The following is a 17,350-nucleotide window of genomic DNA, read 5'->3' as shown; positions in this document are numbered from 1 at the left end:
ACAAATAATAATCTGATTTGGAGAAAATAAAAGACAGGTTTTGGCAAGCAGGGTTGTGAACATTGGACCAACACTTGCATTTTTTACAACTAATTCAAACCGAGGGTGCATACAAGTTTCAGCTAACCATGGTTATTACTAACCAATTTGTTAGTCTAAAACAGCATGAGACCACAATCCCAAGGTGATCTGCAAATTCACTCTTTGTATCTTCACTGATTCTGATTTTAAAGCAGTGGTCATAGGCATAAGACTATGCAAATGTTTACATGTTCAGTTTCTGAGTAAAATGTGGGATAAATTCTCATCCAGTTTTGAGAAGCTTTCCTGTTCAACTGCCTGGAGGTGACCCTATCACAAGAGAGTAGCTATTTACATGTCTGTTCTTGTAAATAATAAATAGAAATCATTTTCACTGGCCATAGAGCAAAAAATTTTTTCCTAACATCTTATACACAGGGCAATGCAGAGTTACAGTCACTTCCTACAGAACCATTAAACTAAACACATTGAATAACTAAAGCTGAGGAGGGAAACAAAACCACTTTTTAGTTCTTAAGCTTCTGAGACCCATTGCCAAAATAAGTTCATATATCAGGATGGTTTTGAGCACAAGAGATTAGTTGCAAAGTCTCAGCCCTGGCAGATGTTTTTGACTGTTCATTAGAACTCTCTCTTTTACACTTCTATTTTGTTTTGTTTTTGTTTTTCTTTTGAGGGGAGAAATTTAACAAAATCAAAATGTATATTTAATTTCTATATTACAAGTAGTTTTCCCTTGCATATATCAATAGAATGTTAAACAAAGGCTGTATATCAGCAAACAATTTAAACAACCCCTTCCAACCATTTTTAAATGGGAAAAGGTGTGAAATCCAATGAGAATTTATAGAAATGCATTTGTAGAAATGCATGCTTTAGAAAGCTGACACACTTTTCCTAGCATATTAGATTTACAACACATGCCAAATCACGGTTTATTATTTACACTCTAGGAATTCTGGTGCACATTCTAGAACATCTATGCCTGATGTTTAGAATCAGAAAAGTATTTAGTGTAGCTGTTGCTTCAAATAGTTTCTTGTTGATATCATAATGACAAAAAAAGCTTCAGAATTACTTTAAATTCTAGCAGCAGATTGCCTCGTCTATTTGGGCTATCTGGTACCACATTAATTAGAGTTGGGGACTGTTGCTAACAGAGAATTCTATAGAAAACTCATGCAGGCAAAAGGAAAGGAATATGCAGGCGTAGGCAACCTACGACCCGTGGGCCGGATGCGGCCCAATTGCCTTCTCATTCCGGCCTGCGGATGGTCCAGGAATCAGCGTGTTTTTACACGAGTAGAATGTGTGCTTTTATTTAAAATGCATCTCTGGGTTATTTGTGGGGCAAAGGAATTCATTCATATATTTTTTTCAAAATATAGTCCGGCCCACCCCACATGGTCTGAGGGACAATGGACAGGCCCAAGGCTGAAAAAGGTTGCTGACCCCTGGAATATAGCATACATAAGTAATGATGATTTGGAAGGGTCAAAATTACAGGCAGAATTCATTTCAATCATTTTTTCCCCACATGCTCTTTGACAGCCCTTTATCTATATCTTTGTATTATTAAAATATTTGTTCACATTGTAGACCTATTATTTTATTCTATACGTATTGGTGTGTATGGGGTTGTTTGGGGTGGCTTGGTATCTCTGGTGGTGGACACATGTGCTCCTTCGAGGGTAGTTTGTTGGGATTAATTGGGATTAAGAGTTTTTTCTCAGGACAGTAGAGGGTGTGGGTGCTTTGTCCTGTTGGTGGTGGCACCCTTCTTCTGCTAGGAAATGCTCTGTGGCGAGGGGGAGAAAATGGGGGGGGCGAGGAGGGTCAGCTGGGGGAAGTGAGGGATGTTGGAGGGTACAGGATGCTGGAAGCTTCTCCCACCCTCTCACTTTCAAGACCTACCTGGTTCAAGCAAAATCTATCCAACTGAAATTCGGCTTGGTGTGGTCTGCACCACTGGCAGAGGAATGGGGGTGCAGAGGGAACGGACCACCCTCTGCACCACTTTCTGGTAGGGTGCCATCGCGGCCCCCCGACATGCGCCCCGCACCCCCTGCACGCTGGGCACCACGCCCCCACAGGCGGCATGTCACGCCCCCAGAATGCGCGCCACACCGCTGCAGGGAGACATGCCGCGCCCTTGCGGGCAGCGTACCACGACCCTGGGGTGCATGCCACGCCCCTGTGGGTGGCGTGCGGCATCCCAGGGCATGCGTGCCCCCAAGGGGGCGCCAGCCATGCCACCTGCTCTCCGCCCCTGGTAGCGGAGCATGCAGCTTCTCCACTGGTCTGCACTCTGTTATTGTTACCTTAAGTTACAAAGTCAAAATCTCCAGTTTAAGAGGGCACCACATTTACTAGTTCCCTGCAAAGGAAGCCAGTAGAGCTGTCTAATTCTGTGCCAGAAGACATTCAGCTCCACATCCCTGAAAACAATGTTCAGTGTGATCTGGCAGCAGAGAATGAGGAAGAAAGCCTATTTTTCAGCAGTGAGAGATGTCCATTTCTTTCATATTCAAATCATGAATCCTAATGATGAATGACTTTAGACAGCAAGGCAGTAATCCTGAAACAGGAGAGTGTGGTGCAGTGGTTTGAGAATTGGAGGAGGAGTTGGGAGACCAGGGTTTAAATCCCTGCTCAGCCAGGAAGTTCTCTGGGTGACCTTGGAGTCAGTGACAGCCTCACACAGCCTACACAACAGGGTTGTTGTGAGGATAAAATGGGGGGGGAACCACATATGCTACCTTGAGCTTATCTATCTATCATCTATCTATCTATCTATCTATCTATCTATCTATCTATCTATCTATCTATCTCATCTATCCATATCCTGCTATTTCCTCCAATCATCCTCCAATTTATACCGAATAGACCTGTGGTGCTTCTTTTTCTGATCTATTTCCAAACTTTTCTCTGTAAGAGCATTCCACTCTGTTGCCATTCACGTCCTAAGCATCAAAACATGGAATTACTTATCAAAGCTTCTTTGGGGGAAATCTTCACTCTTCCAAAGCTCATTCAACCCTTCCTTCCTCTGCTTCAGTTGCTGAATTTATTTTTTTCCCATTCAGCTAAAACAATTCCTCTCTTACTATCCCTGTGGGCCAATAGCTATTAGTAGTTGGTAATTATTAGTAGCTGGAGACACGGGTGGGGCTGTGGTCTAAACCACTGAGCCTAGGGCTTGCCGATCAGAAGGTTGGCAGTTCGAATCCCCACCACGGGGTGAGCTCCTGTTGCTCGCTCCCAGCTCCTGCCCACCTAGCAGTTTGAAAGCACGTCAAGTGTAAGTAGATAAATAGGTACTGCTCTGGTGGGAAGGTAAACAGCGTTTCTGTGCGCTGCTCTGGTTTGCCAGAAGTGGCTTTGTCATGCTGGCCACATGACCTGGAAAAACTATCTGTGAACAAACGCCAGCTCCATCGACCTATAGAGCGAGATGAGTGTGCAACCCCAGAGTTGTCCGCGACTGGACCTAAGAGTCAGGGGTACCTTTACCTAGGTTGCTAATGACAAGTCACTATTTCTTTAGACTGCCTCTGCCCCGCCCTAGAATGGGCATCCCCTTTTATCAGTGTTTACTTCCCTTCACCTGGTGCTCATGCCTTGGATTTCTGTAAGAAACTAAAACATAAAAGAGCAGACTGGTCTTCCCACACATGTCCCACGTGAACACACATACTGGGAGATCTAGACCATGCCCACCAGCCGCACCTCTGCCTTCACACATGCACAGGGTCTGTACATGTGACGGGTACACTTGCAAAACAGGGCTGCAGTCTCATGGACAGTTTGCATGCATGTGGGCACTTCAAAAGCGGTGGGAAACGAGCATAGGCAGGGCTAGCATGCAAAAAACACCACCACCTTGTTCTTTCTATGCACATGTAATATATGGACAGGGATAATGGCAGGAGACCTCAAAATGTATTCAGTACTGCATGCATCTCTTTCTAACAGTAAATCATACCCAGCAGATTTCTCAAGGGTGTATTATGAATATCCCCACAATTACGAGATGGAAACATTAGACGAACACAGATTGGTTTGATTAAATTGCTAGAAGTATATTGCCTTCAGAATTCCAGTGACACTTTAAAGAGAAGTAGTCATTAGCAGAAAGAAATTATTTTAATTAAAGTAAAGCTTCGTAAACAATCCAAGCAATTGGAAAATCCATGAGCTCCAATGACAATAAATTTACAGGCTCAATTGCCAAGACTTTGCTTTTGCTCTGTCTCCCTTATTGAACATGCATCCTTAAGGAAGGTCTTTTTATGTTCAGCATTGACAAAATTAAAAATGTTCATATCCATTTAAATAAATGAGGCTTCCTTATCATGAAGTTAAAAACCACCGTGTTTAATTGGGAAATCAGCACATTAAGTTTGCAATTGTATTCCTTATCTGGGACCAATCTCCATTGAAGTCGATGGGACCTGCTTCTGAGTAAATAGGTATAGAATTGCACTGTTGATGTAGGTGGACGGAATTTGCCACTGGCCTTGTTGGCAAGGGCTGATGGGAATTGGAGGCCAATAACACCGGAAGGCCACAGGGGCCCCACCTATGTTCTGTGGTTTTGCTCTGTGTCTAAGGTCACATACTGAGCCTGACCAGAGGTATGGGGATCAACCAAAAGAAACCAAAACATTGCCCAAGAGCAAATTGATACGTAAAAAGAATAAATCAGGAATGAAAAGAAAAACGTTCAGGAATATTAATAGGTATTAAAGGTAAAGGTAAAGGGGCTCCTGACCATCAGGTCCAGTCGTGTCCGACTCTGGGGTTGCGGTGCCCATCTCGCTCTATAGGCCGATGGAGCCAGCGTTTGTCCGTACACAGCTTCCGGGTCATGTGGCCAGCATGACAAAGCTGCTTCTGGTGAACCAGAGCAGCGCACGGAAACGCCGTTTACCTTCCCGCCGGAGCGGTACCTATTAATCTACTTGCACTTTGATGTGCTTTGGAACTGCTAGGTGGGCAGGAGCAGGGACTGAACAATGGGAGCTCACTCCATTGCAGGGATTCGAACTACCAACCTTCTGATCAGCAAGCCCTAGACTCTGTGGTTTAACCCACAGCGCCACCTGGGTCCGGAATTAATAGGTATTATGATGACCCAACTCCAGAAGGCGATCTATATTATATCTGAAGTGGCAGCCCTGTCAAAATACAAAATACCAAACTGAAGCTAGTGACTCTGGAGGTATTGAGATGCCTTCTAAAGTGAAGCTGATCTTCCCCCAAAGTGGTCTGAAGTTAAATGGGCTCGTCCCAGCTTCTAGATTCATTTATAGCTTTTAAATCATTGGGGCATCTGTGAAAACCACAAACCACTTAGAAGCCTCTTCTGGCAATAAGCAGTCTAAATGAATAAATGAAGTATACCTTTCAGAGCTCACACTATCAGCCTCCAGAGGCTTTATTCCCAACCCAATTCCATGCTGTCTTCATGGCTGACGACTCTGACTTGTTGGGGGATAATAACTGATCCTCTGAAAATGAAGTCCCACCTGCCAGCAAGCATCCAGGGATCTATGGGCTGGACCTCCCCCCACACCATACCTGCCAAGTTGCTGTCAGAGAAATAAGGGGCCGGGCCGGAAATAGCAGACCGGAAGTAGCGCTGCCGCCATTTTGGAACTGGGCGGAGCATTCTCAGAAGTGACTTTTGATGCTGCTTTGCCCAGTTCCAAAATGGCCGCTGTGCCAGAAGTCGCACTGCAGCCATTTTGGAACTGGGCAGAGCAGCATCAAAAGTCGCTTCTGAGCATGCTCCGCCCAGTTCCAAAATGGCCGTCACACCAGAATAAACCGGGGAAAAACAAAAAAATACCTGTTTTTTCAGCTAGGAACAGCTGGAAAAACAGGGATTTCCCGGGGAAAACGGGAGACTTGGCAGCTATGCCCCACACACTTATTTGAAAGTGCATCCCCACTGTCAAAGTCAACAAAAGCAGCAGTTCTGTTTAGCTGCACACAGCACCCCACCATTCCTGCCAAGGATCCAGTTGCCCCCAGATGGGGAAGGAAGTGGGGTAGGACTGTTATGCAGCCATTTTCAGAAGTGCAGCTCCTATTCCCTAATCCTGTGGGTCAGTGCATCCGGCTGTTAACCAGAAGGTTTGTGGTTTGAGCCCTCTCAAGGATGGCTGTGGGCAGGATTCCTGCATTGCAGGGGTTAGACTAGAAGACCCTTGGAGTCCCTTTCAACTCCTCCTCGGTTGGAGGATGGATGGCGGCAAACAGATTGAGATTGAATCCTGACAAGACAGAAGTACTGTTTGTGGGGGACAGGAGGTGGGCGGGTGTGGAGGACTCCCTGGTCCTGAATGGGGTAACTGTGCCCCTGAAAGACCAGGTGCGCAGCCTGGGAGTCATCTTAGACTCACAGCTGTCCATGGAGGCACAGGTCAACTCTGTGTCCAAGACAGCTGTTTATCAGCTCCATCTGGTACGCAGGCTGAGTCCCTACCTGCCCACTGACTGTCTCTCCAGAGTGGTGCATGCTCTAGTTATCTCTCGCTTGGACTACTGCAATGCGCTCTACGTGGGGCTACCTTTGAAGGTGACCCGGAAACTACAACTAATCCAGAATGCGGCAGCTAGACTGGTGACTGGGAGCGGCCGCCGAGACCACATAACACCGGTCCTGAAAGACCTACATTGGCTCCCAGTACGTTTCCGAGCACAATTCAAAGTGTTGGTGTTGACCTTTAAAGCCCTAAACGGCCTCGGTCCGGTATACCTGAAGGAGCGTCTCCACCTCCATCGTTCTGCCCGGACACTGAGGTCCAGCTCTGAGGGCCTTCTGGCGGTTCCCTCACTACGAGAAGCCAAGTTACAGGGAACCAGGCAGAGGGCCTTCTCGGTAGTGGCACCCACCCTGTGGAATGCCCTCCCACTAGAGGTCAAAGAGAACAACAATTACCAGACCTTTAGAAGGCATCTCAAGGCAGCCCTGTTTAGGGAAGCTTTTAATGTTTGATGGATTTCTGTATTTTAATGTTTGATGGATTTCTGTACTTTAGAATTTCTGTTTTGTTGGAAGCTGCCCAGAGTGGCTGGGGGAACCCGGCCAGATGGGCGGGGTATAAATAATAAATTATTATTATTATTATTATTATTATTATTATTATTATTATTATTCTATTATTCTCTTCCCAGGAAAGCAAATGTAAATTTCTTCATTGACTTGCACGTGAAAAATGGCTGGGGGAGGGTTCGGCCTTCACACAGCCATTTTTCAGGGGCACGCAGTCTATATTTTCCCATTGGCTTGTCTGGGAAGGAAGATGTCTGAATCTTTGGAAAGGCAAGGCGAGGCTCTTGCTCGGATCTGCCTCAAAGCAAAGCTGGCCCAAAGTGGGCTGAAGTAAGAAAGCCCCCATCCAAAGCAGGTTCCAAAGCAATTCCCCCCCCCCATGTCTATGGCATTCAGCAGCAGCCCTAACACCCCCTCACTGTGTCCAGAACAATGGCACAGAACGGGTGTGAGGCTCTTAATCACTCTATCTAACCATGACCACATGAACTGCTCAATTGCCATTCTTATTCATAACTCTTTCTCCATTTCCAGGAATCTTAGGTGCATTAGTTAGTCTAATTGAAAGACAAGCCAGCAAATGAAATCACCCTGCCCTCCCTGTGGTGCTCCATAAACCTGTATTTCAAAGAGTGCCAAATGATTTATCTCATCAGAAATCACCAGAGAGAACTATTAAGGAGGGACGTTCCTGCTTCTAGCTGAAGTCATCCGGAAAGCTGACAGCTGAAATAAAAATTATTCAGTGTGACAAATCATTGAGCAAGATCCAGCCACAGTTAACACTCTGATGCCCCATTGACTTCTAAGGGTTTAACTCCCTTTCACTAAAATCCAGTGGACTCTGAGGCCTTCTACACATTCACGCTCCCTCCACTGCTGGTGTCTGAAGCTGACACAATCCATCCATATCAGGGGTCAGCAAGGTTTACCTTGCTTGGGCCGGTTCACTCCAGGAGAGATCCCTCTGTGGGCTGGATTGCGCACAGGCACACGATTTCCAGTGCCTGTGCAGACAGGCTGGATTTCCAGCGCCGCGGAAGCAAGTCCACGTGTCATGTCCACGTGGGGACTCGCCAAGTGGGCAGCTCGGTTGGGCGCTGGGCATGCTTAAGACGCCCCTGTTGTAAAAGATCAGCTGTGGATCCTCAGTATTTTCATTTGTGAGGCATGTGTATAAGCATTGTTACAGTTTCTTTGTAACCCTCATCTGAGCTGCTATCGATCAAGCACAGGTAATGCTATGTTATACTACCCTAGTATGGTAGAGAGCAGTTTCCCATGCTTTCTCTAGTTCCTCAAATCCAGGTTTTACAGCATCTTGAGCTCGTGGGCTGGTTAAATGACTCCCGTGGGCCGCTTATGGCCCATGGGCCTTAGGTTGTCTTTCCCTGATCTATATCCTATAGCTTCTTGAGAAATGCTCCTGTCTGATGTGTTTTCCCTTAGGCCAGCTTACACCCAGTCTGAAAACACATACAAATGAGGAGGAGTTTTGGGTGGGAGGGGAAAACAAATCAGGTAATGCCTATTGGGTGAAGACAACCTCACTGCATTTTAAGCTGCTCATGTGTCCATAGCATGAAACACACACAGTTTAACTTACAATGCTCTCTCACACATTATTATTATCCACAATAAGCAAGTTTCAGATAAGGTTTAAACTTGGACTTGGGCTTAGGTAAGGTTGGAACCATCACCAAGAATGGTTGCCAAATCCTGGAAATCATGCACCAACTCCAAAAGTTAACAAAAACAAAGTTGTTATCAAACATTCAATAAATACCATTGTCTTTCAGCTCAGAGACATCACAAAAAAGCAGAGACATCACCTTGCCTACAAAGGTCCGTATAGTTAAAGCTATGGTTTTCCCAGTAGTGATGTATGGAAGTGAGAGCTGGACCATAAAGAAGGCTGATCGCCGAAGAATTGATGCTTTTTAATTATGGTGCTGGAGGAGACTCTTGAGAGTCCCATGGGATGCAAGAAAACCTATCCATTCTGAAGGAAATCAGCCCTGAGTGCTCACTGGAAGGACAGATCCTGAAGTTGAGGCTCCAATACTTTGGCCACCTCATGAGAAGAGAAGACTCCCTGGAAAAGACCCTGATGTTGGGAAAGATTGAGGGCACTAGGAGAAGGGGACGACAGCGATGGTTCGGACAGTGTTCTCGAAACTACGAACATGAGTTTGACCAAACTGCGGGAGGCAGTGCAAGACAGGAGTGCCTGGCGTGCTATGGTCCATGGGGTCACGAAGAGTCGGACACGACTAAACGACTAAACAACAACAACAACAACTTTCAGCTCAAGGAACAAGAGGTTCACTGCTGGTCTTGGCTTATTATGGGCCTTTCCGTACTTACCATTTATAGTGGAATAGGACACGACTAAACGACTGAACAACAACAAGTTGCTGGTAGGTTCCCTTCCAGATTTTATGACATGTTGCCACACGATATCAGCACCGTATAAGCTAGTATTCTAGAATGATGTACTTAAATGTACTAAATGTATTTAAAAGCCCACTTTGGTTTTTTCCTGATGGTTTGTGAAATATCAGCTGTGGATCCTCAACATTTTCATTGGTGAGGCATGTGTACAAGCATTGTTACAGTTTCTTTGCAACCCCCACCTGAGCTGCTATCGGTCAAGCGCAGGTAATGCTATGGTATACTACCCTAGTATGGTAGAGAGCAGTTTCCCATGCTTTCTCTAGTTCCTCAAATCCAGTTTTTACAGCATCTTGAACTTTGTGGCTGTTGCCTTCTGAGAGCAGCTCTTCTATGTTGATTTTGAATAATGTGTGAATAGACTGCTAGACTATCTACCATGGTGGGAGGGGGCCATAACCACCACTGCAAATTGCAGGTGATTCTCATCTAAAATGGACCATCACCTTCTGTGTGTTATGTAACCATGCAGGCTGTGGGTGGAAGGAACAGCCTCAGATTTGGTCTCGCTGGTGCTCAACCATAAATCCACTTTTGAAAGAATGCACTAAAAGTATGCATTTAAACTGCACACATTTTCTGCGCACTTTCGACATAAAATAGGAACTTTTCAATGCATTTGCCTGTATACAAGTCATCTCGTATGCTTTAAAAATATATATAAGATACACATTTGTGTGTGTACTTTTCATTTGCCAAGACTGCATTGAAAAATCCAGAAAACTTCAGAATTCCAACTTGAAGTTGAATTCCAATCTACAAGCAAATTTGGGTCAAAGCCTATATAGGGACCAGGATGACTGCAAATGGATGCAAAATACATAAATACAACAGAGACAACCAGCCCCACCCACCAAATATACAAGCATGCATATATAGACAGTAGCAGCATCCTCACTCATAGAATCATAGTTGGAAGGGCCCCAGGCTCATCTAGTCCAACCTCCTGTAATGCAGGAATCTCCTGCTGCTCTCTCTCCAAACTTAAGCTCACATCGAAAGGTGGGGCCAAGATTACACACTCCCCACCCCTACAACTCTCTGCTCTCCCCAGAAGCATCCCCAATCACTCCTCCCCGATATCCATAAAGGAAAAAGGAGTGGGGGTTCCCTCTGTGCTTCCCAGAAGTGTGACCTGCAATGCCACTTGTTTGACATTCATGAACACAAAAATTCATTTATATATAAACCAGTTATGGAAATGCTGGCTGGAAATATTCAGAAGTCCTCTCTGTTTCGGTTATCCCATTACAGTATGTGGGGATATCACAAAGACTGATAAAACGGTTCCAGTGTAAACAGCCTTTTGAGTTGCCCCTTCAGAAATATGACTGTTGAAAGTGAAGTAAGATTTTTTAAAAACCAGATTAATAACCTGCAGGACTTGGAAGGGGTTTCTAGGCAAGATTTAACTATGCTGCTGGGTCCAAGCCATGAGAAGATATGAATCTTGAATTTCCAAAGTAGGGAATGGTTCTTTAGTATAAGCAGTGACGTGTATATGTTTATTGGGTTAAAGCTTGGTTAAATAACTTTCATAAGCCTCAAGAATTAAGGACTAATAAAAATTAGTTACTTGTAGTCAGCATGCAGCCAAGTGGACAGTAAAGTGTATACGGTATACTTTATGGCGGACAGCCATGGCTGGCTTGAAACCAGGTTCTCTATACATCAATAAGCTGCAATTACATTTATTGCCTTATAAAGATGTATTCCTGTGTTTATTCTGAAAAGCTGAGAGCATAAGGACTATTGAAAGGCCTTTTAAAAACACACATTGACCTCACAACCACCACCACCACCAATTCTGTGGCTTTAAGCCAGGCTGGGGAGAACCAAGATTAAGAATGTATATACTGCAGGCAGCTTTTAATTCTGTGGGCACTTGGAAGATGACTTTCAAGTCTTAAAATTTCAATAATATCAGATTGTGGACCCTGAAGCTGTTCTTCAGGAAATGAAAGCAGGTTTGCGTGACGTGGTGCCTTTAAGTCTGTGAACCAAAGACTTTGGCAAACGTGAAATATAGCACAGGCAACTCTACAACTGTTCCGAAACATCTCACTTTATACTGGGGAACCAAGCGCCATTCATACGGAGCTTTGGTGTGATCAAAGTGTTTCAGATTCACCTCTAAACACATCTTTTTTGTCTGGGTATTTCCCAGCCATTACTGCTGGGCCCTGAAATCTATATATTGTTATGATTTGAGGCAGTAGTAGGCTGTATGCAAGATACGTCTAACTGCTGGATTCAGCAAGTGTTAAAATATAAGCCAGACTAGATTTCTGTGTTGAGGTGATTGCCTGGTGGTGGGCTGTTAAGGGAAACAAAGGGAATGGTCTCTGCCTGAGATGGCAAATGGGTAGGGCCCCTCCCCCAGCTCATGGTTAGTTAGAAGGACAAAGCCTGCGTTCCGTTACAGTGATGTGGGCCAGAAGCCAAGCATAGAGTGACGCCATGCCAGATTTCTACTTGAATCCAAGGCTGTGGCTATGGGAGAAGCAATACACTTTCTGGGTGTTAATGCTGTAAACCCCTCCATAATAGACTCAGGATGTATGTGTGTGAATGAACCATATAGCCTAAAGACACCACCATTTCTGCTGTGCCTCTGCTTTGTGCCAGAGCATCAAACCTGGGTAATAGCCTGGAACCCCTGGAATCTTGCAACACTTGGAGATTGGGGTGGCGTGCAACAATATATATTTGAGCTGTTGCCCAACATATGTCTGTATCATCATACATTTTACAGTAACTTTTATATTAAAGGTAAAGGGACCCCTGACCGTTAAGTCCAGTCGCGGACGACTCTGGGGTTGCGGCACTCATCTTGCTTTACTGGCTGAGGGAGCCGGTGTTTGTCCTCAGTCAGGCCTGGCTCTAGGTGTAGTCCCGGTGGCGCGGGGTGCTTCCCACCAGAGCAGTACCTACTTATCTACTTGGACTTGACGTGCTTTTGAACTGCTAGGTGGGCAGGAGCAGGGGCCGAGCAACGGGAGCTCACCCCGTGATGGGGATTCGAACTGCCGACCTTCCGATCGGCAAGCCCTAGGCTCAGTGGTTTAGACCACAGCACCACCCACGTCCCTTAACTTTTACATTAGGGGTGGGTTAATACTTCTGGCTGGTGGGCCACATCATGATCTCTCCACCAACACGTCCAGGCTGCTTACCTGGCAATCACCTGGTGTCAAGTGACCCATTTTTGCCTGCTCCAACAACCAGCTGATATTTGTCATGACTTGCATAGCACAAAAAAGACATCACACTGAGGGGTATTTTTTTTTAGCAAGCACCAATGATGAGCTGATTGTTGATTCTGGCAAAACACTGCACACACCTTTCTACTGGGCTTTCCAGGCACAAACCCTCTTTATGATGCCATGTATAGGACAGGTGGCAAAAACAACCTCACAGGCCAAATCAAGAGGGTAGGTGGGCCTAACTAGGCCTGAGGAAGAGAAGTTCCTCAATACTATTTAATACTATTTAATACTGTACACTGCTTTGAGATTTATTTTAATAACTGACTTATACATGCTTTTAAAGAAAATCACTTAAATAAATAATAAACTCACTCAGCAATCCTTACAACAGCAGCCTCCACCCACTAAAGCAAGGCCAAGGTGATTTTATTACAGATTAAGGGCTGAAGCTGAGGGTATCTCAAGTCTCTTATTGCACTCACAGCCAGAGGAAATAGGGTTATTAATAGGGTTATTAATAGGTTTGCGGCTTGCTCTCTCAAAGTCACCATATTACCCTAGTTCTTAATCTTAAATTAATATTAAATTAAGCAACCTACTATCAATGCCATGGGGTGCTTTAACACACCAATAAGAGGAAATGTAACTGGAAACAGAAATAACAGCCTGGGTGGCAGGACACAGGGGCGAATGAGAACCTTATCAGCATTCTGAAGGGAGAGATCTGCAAGTGGACTGAACTCATGTGACACTGGAGAGAGGTGTGAAACACACACACACACACACACACACACACACAGAGAGAGAGAGAGAGAGAGAGAGAGAGAGAGAGAGAGAGAGAGAGAGAGAGAGCATAAGAGCAGAATGGGTGGGCAGTGGTTTGGACAGATACAGTAAGCAGACAAGAGGAAGTGGCGAACATAGGAAGCAAGATGAAGTGTCACAAGTCATCTTGGCAAGTGTTTGGACAGCCATTGGAAGTGTGGGATGGGATGGAATGAAAATGATCTAGGATGTAGACCCTTGATCACTGACATGTTGGTATGTGGACCCTGAGAAGGGAAAGCAGTGTATGGGAGACATAAGAAGAGTTTCATCTCCCTAGTTCCACATACAGTGGTGCCTCGCTTAACGAATGCCCTGCTTAACGAAATTTCTGCTTAACGAAAGGTTTTTTCTAGCGGAGGTTGCCTCGCTAGACGAATTCATTTTATGAAAAATTCGTCTAGCGAATCGCGGTTTCCCATACGAATGCATTGAAATTCAATTAATGCATTCCTATGGGCAAAAAAATTTCAAAAAAAAATTCAATGCATTCCTATGGGATTCGCTAGATGAATTTTTCGTTATAAGAAAAGACCCGTGGAACGAATTAAATTCGTCTAGCGAGGCACCACTGTACAGGATTGGAGAGGGTCAGAAAAGCCTCACCCGTTTATGCACAGCATATTCTGGATGGCAACCTAAAGTTTTGCAAACTATTCTGAAAGTATATTCCACTGAATTACTTCCAAATGCAAGTGTTTATTAGTGAGAATGTTTTGAACATAACACTGGAAGTTATGGCTGAGCAAGTTAAAACAGAGAGAGAGACTCAATTCACATCTACCTTTCTGCCAAATCTCAATCTGCAGTGAACATTCCATACAGGGAAAGTTAGAGAAAGGAAACTGCCAGGCAGTAAAAGCTGAAGCTTCATCAATGCAGCTAAAAAGGAAGCGTTTAAGGCACTTCCTCCTTGCCAGCATTATGGCTATTTATTGCACCAAGTGTTTGAAGGTAGCAGACAGCACCTGCTGAATTTTAGAAATAGCCAAGTAGTGGCAGATGGGCAAGAATTCACAGATTTTATTTTGGGCTTACTTCCCAAAACCCAAAAGGGAAAGAGGGCAGCATTAACATTAGCAAGGGAAGCAAAAAAGCAAAAGAGAAAATTGATGGGTTCAAATTTACTGCCCAACATGTTTCTTAAGAAGAAAAGCCCCACTGGATCAGATCAAGGGCCATCTATTCCAGCATCTTCTTGTCACAGTGGCCGACCAGTTGCCTATGGAAAGCCAACAAGAAGGACGTGAGTTCAACAGCACTCTTCCCACCAGTAATTCCCAGTAACTGGTATTCAAAGCCACACTGCCTCTGACGGTGGAGGTAGAATATCGAAAACGGGGCTAGTTGCCATTCATAGACTTATAATACTCCATGACTTCTTCTAACCCTCTTCTTAAGCCATGCAAGTTGTTGGCCATCACTGCATCTTACATGTTCAGACCTTTAAAACCTCCCCCCCCTAAATAAATTCAGACAATACTCAAATTTTGGTTTAGTTTTTTGGCAGAATTTAGGCCACAACTTTATTGATTACTTCAGGTGAGTGGTTGCATAGGCTCTGGTTCAACTAGCTCCCTGCACCCTTGCAGGTAGCGCTGACCCAGGGCACCAGCATAGGTCAGCCTAGAGTGAACACCTGGAATGGCGGAAATCCGGGGACATGCTATGTCCACTACCCAGATGTCCCCCTGGACTCAGGCACGGGCACAACCCCTCTCAGGGTTGACCAAACCATTGAGTCCCTGGATTTCTTAAATGGAATACCCTTCACATTGAGATGGTGAGAGCGTTCCCCCATCCCTATCACCTGAACCAGAGCCTATCCGCAACCTTACAAGTTGTGACGATTTGCTACGGGGCAGGCAAACCCCAAATGGCACCAGCCAATCAGCCAAGTGGGGGAAATTCCTGCCGTGCCCCTGTCCCAACGACAGATGACACACGACAGCATAGCAAGGTCAAGTGCGCAAGCCCTAAAAATAGGGAGAGGTGGACAGGTGTTCCGATGCACTGACCAAAAGAGGAAGCTCTGAGTCACGCGCATGGGTATATATAGGTCCCTTGATTGGTTTGGCTAGCGCCCCATTGGCCTGATTAAACCCAGCATCAAGGGACCTACCAATTGATTGTTGTGGCTATCCAATCGTACCCACCCAGACACAGGGTTTGGTTGCCAGGTTGTACCGCAACACATGCCCTCTTTAAGGGAGGACATGATTTGTGGGAGAAAACTCTCTGCATTGTGTACTTTCGTTCATCTCTTCTGAATCTTCCAACATTCAGCTTCATTAGATGGCCCAGTGTTCTAATATTATGAAAGGGAGAAAACATCTCCCTTTCCACATCCTCAGGGGGAGAAATGACAACTGCTTCTATTTCAAAAGTGCATTCTCCAAGACTTAGTCCACTCACATAGGCTGTGAAATGAGAAACCTTATTTCTCTACAGTAAGGAAGCATCAGGCAGTGTTTTTCAATCAATCATCCCCCCTCTTAGGATGAACCACTTTGAGCCTCAACTCAATTCTGCTTTCTTGTCTTGAGACAAACCAGACAAGGCACCTGGAGATGGGCCTTGGTGATTTGTTTGCTTCCTATTGAAATGTTGAGATGAAATCAGTTTAGTTCACATTTTAATTAGAATCTAATTTGCATTCCCAGAGAAATGGGCAAAAGCAAACTCAGCTATTTTTCATAATTGCACTTCTCAAAAATGTGCAATGTAGCTGATCAACCAAACATGGTGTACAAAAATGTATTTTTTTGGGGGGGTGATGGATATATTTGTGAAAATCACATTAAAACACATTATATTAAGGGAAAATAAATTGCTTGCCAAAATCTGTATGGGCAAAACTGAATATAAATATGCATAGGAGAAATGCACATGAAAGTGCTGAACTGTAACATATACATATTCTTAATGCCACTTAAATAAATCAAAGTGCAGAAATAATCTTTTGACTACTTGCACTACTTATTTTATACAAATCTGCATTACTCCTCCATTTGTAAAAAATAATCTGGCAAGGCCAAAGACTTTCCCCTTCATGCAGATTTCTGCAAAAGTGTGCGAATTAGATCACAGAATATTATCGAGACCTGTTAGAACTTGTTGGATTAGAGACTGACAATTTGCAGTGTGAGTAGCTCAGATCCAAAGAGGCTCAAAGAGGCACCACTCCACTTTAGATTTCTGGAACACAGTTCTGTGGAGATAATTGCTCCTTGCACTGGGACAGGGATGTATAGAAGGCCCTCGCAAAATGGCACTAGTAGTACCGTAGTACTACTACTACTAGTAGTATGATTTTGATAACACTATAGTGGTACCTCGGGTTACAAACGCTTCAGGTTACAAATGCTTCAGGTTACAGACTCCGCTAACCCAGAAACAGTACCTCGGGTTAAGAACTTTGCTTCAGGATGAGAACAGAAATCGTGCTCAAGTGGTACCTCAGGTTAACAACAGTTTCACGTTAAGAGCAGACCTCCAGAACGAATTGAGTTCTTAACCTGAGGTACCACTGTATTAGGAATAGTAGTATTTGTAGACTGCTCATCAACAAAAATCCTCAGATGTTGTGCCTAAATAGGAAGAAGAAGCACACCCGCTATCTTCTCGTATTCCCTTCAGGTAAAGGTTTGGTGGTAAATCTAAAGAGGAGGCCAGTTTGCATAATTCTCTGACTTTCCCGAATGGCTTTTGCAGGGCATGAAGAACCGCAAAGAGAACGTGGGTGGAAATCTTCTTA

The sequence above is a fragment of the Zootoca vivipara genome, chromosome 9 (assembly GCF_965207765.1).
Source record: "Zootoca vivipara chromosome 9, rZooViv2.hap1.1, whole genome shotgun sequence".
Taxonomy (NCBI): domain Eukaryota; kingdom Metazoa; phylum Chordata; class Lepidosauria; order Squamata; family Lacertidae; genus Zootoca; species Zootoca vivipara.
This window is presented reverse-complemented; position numbering follows the sequence as displayed.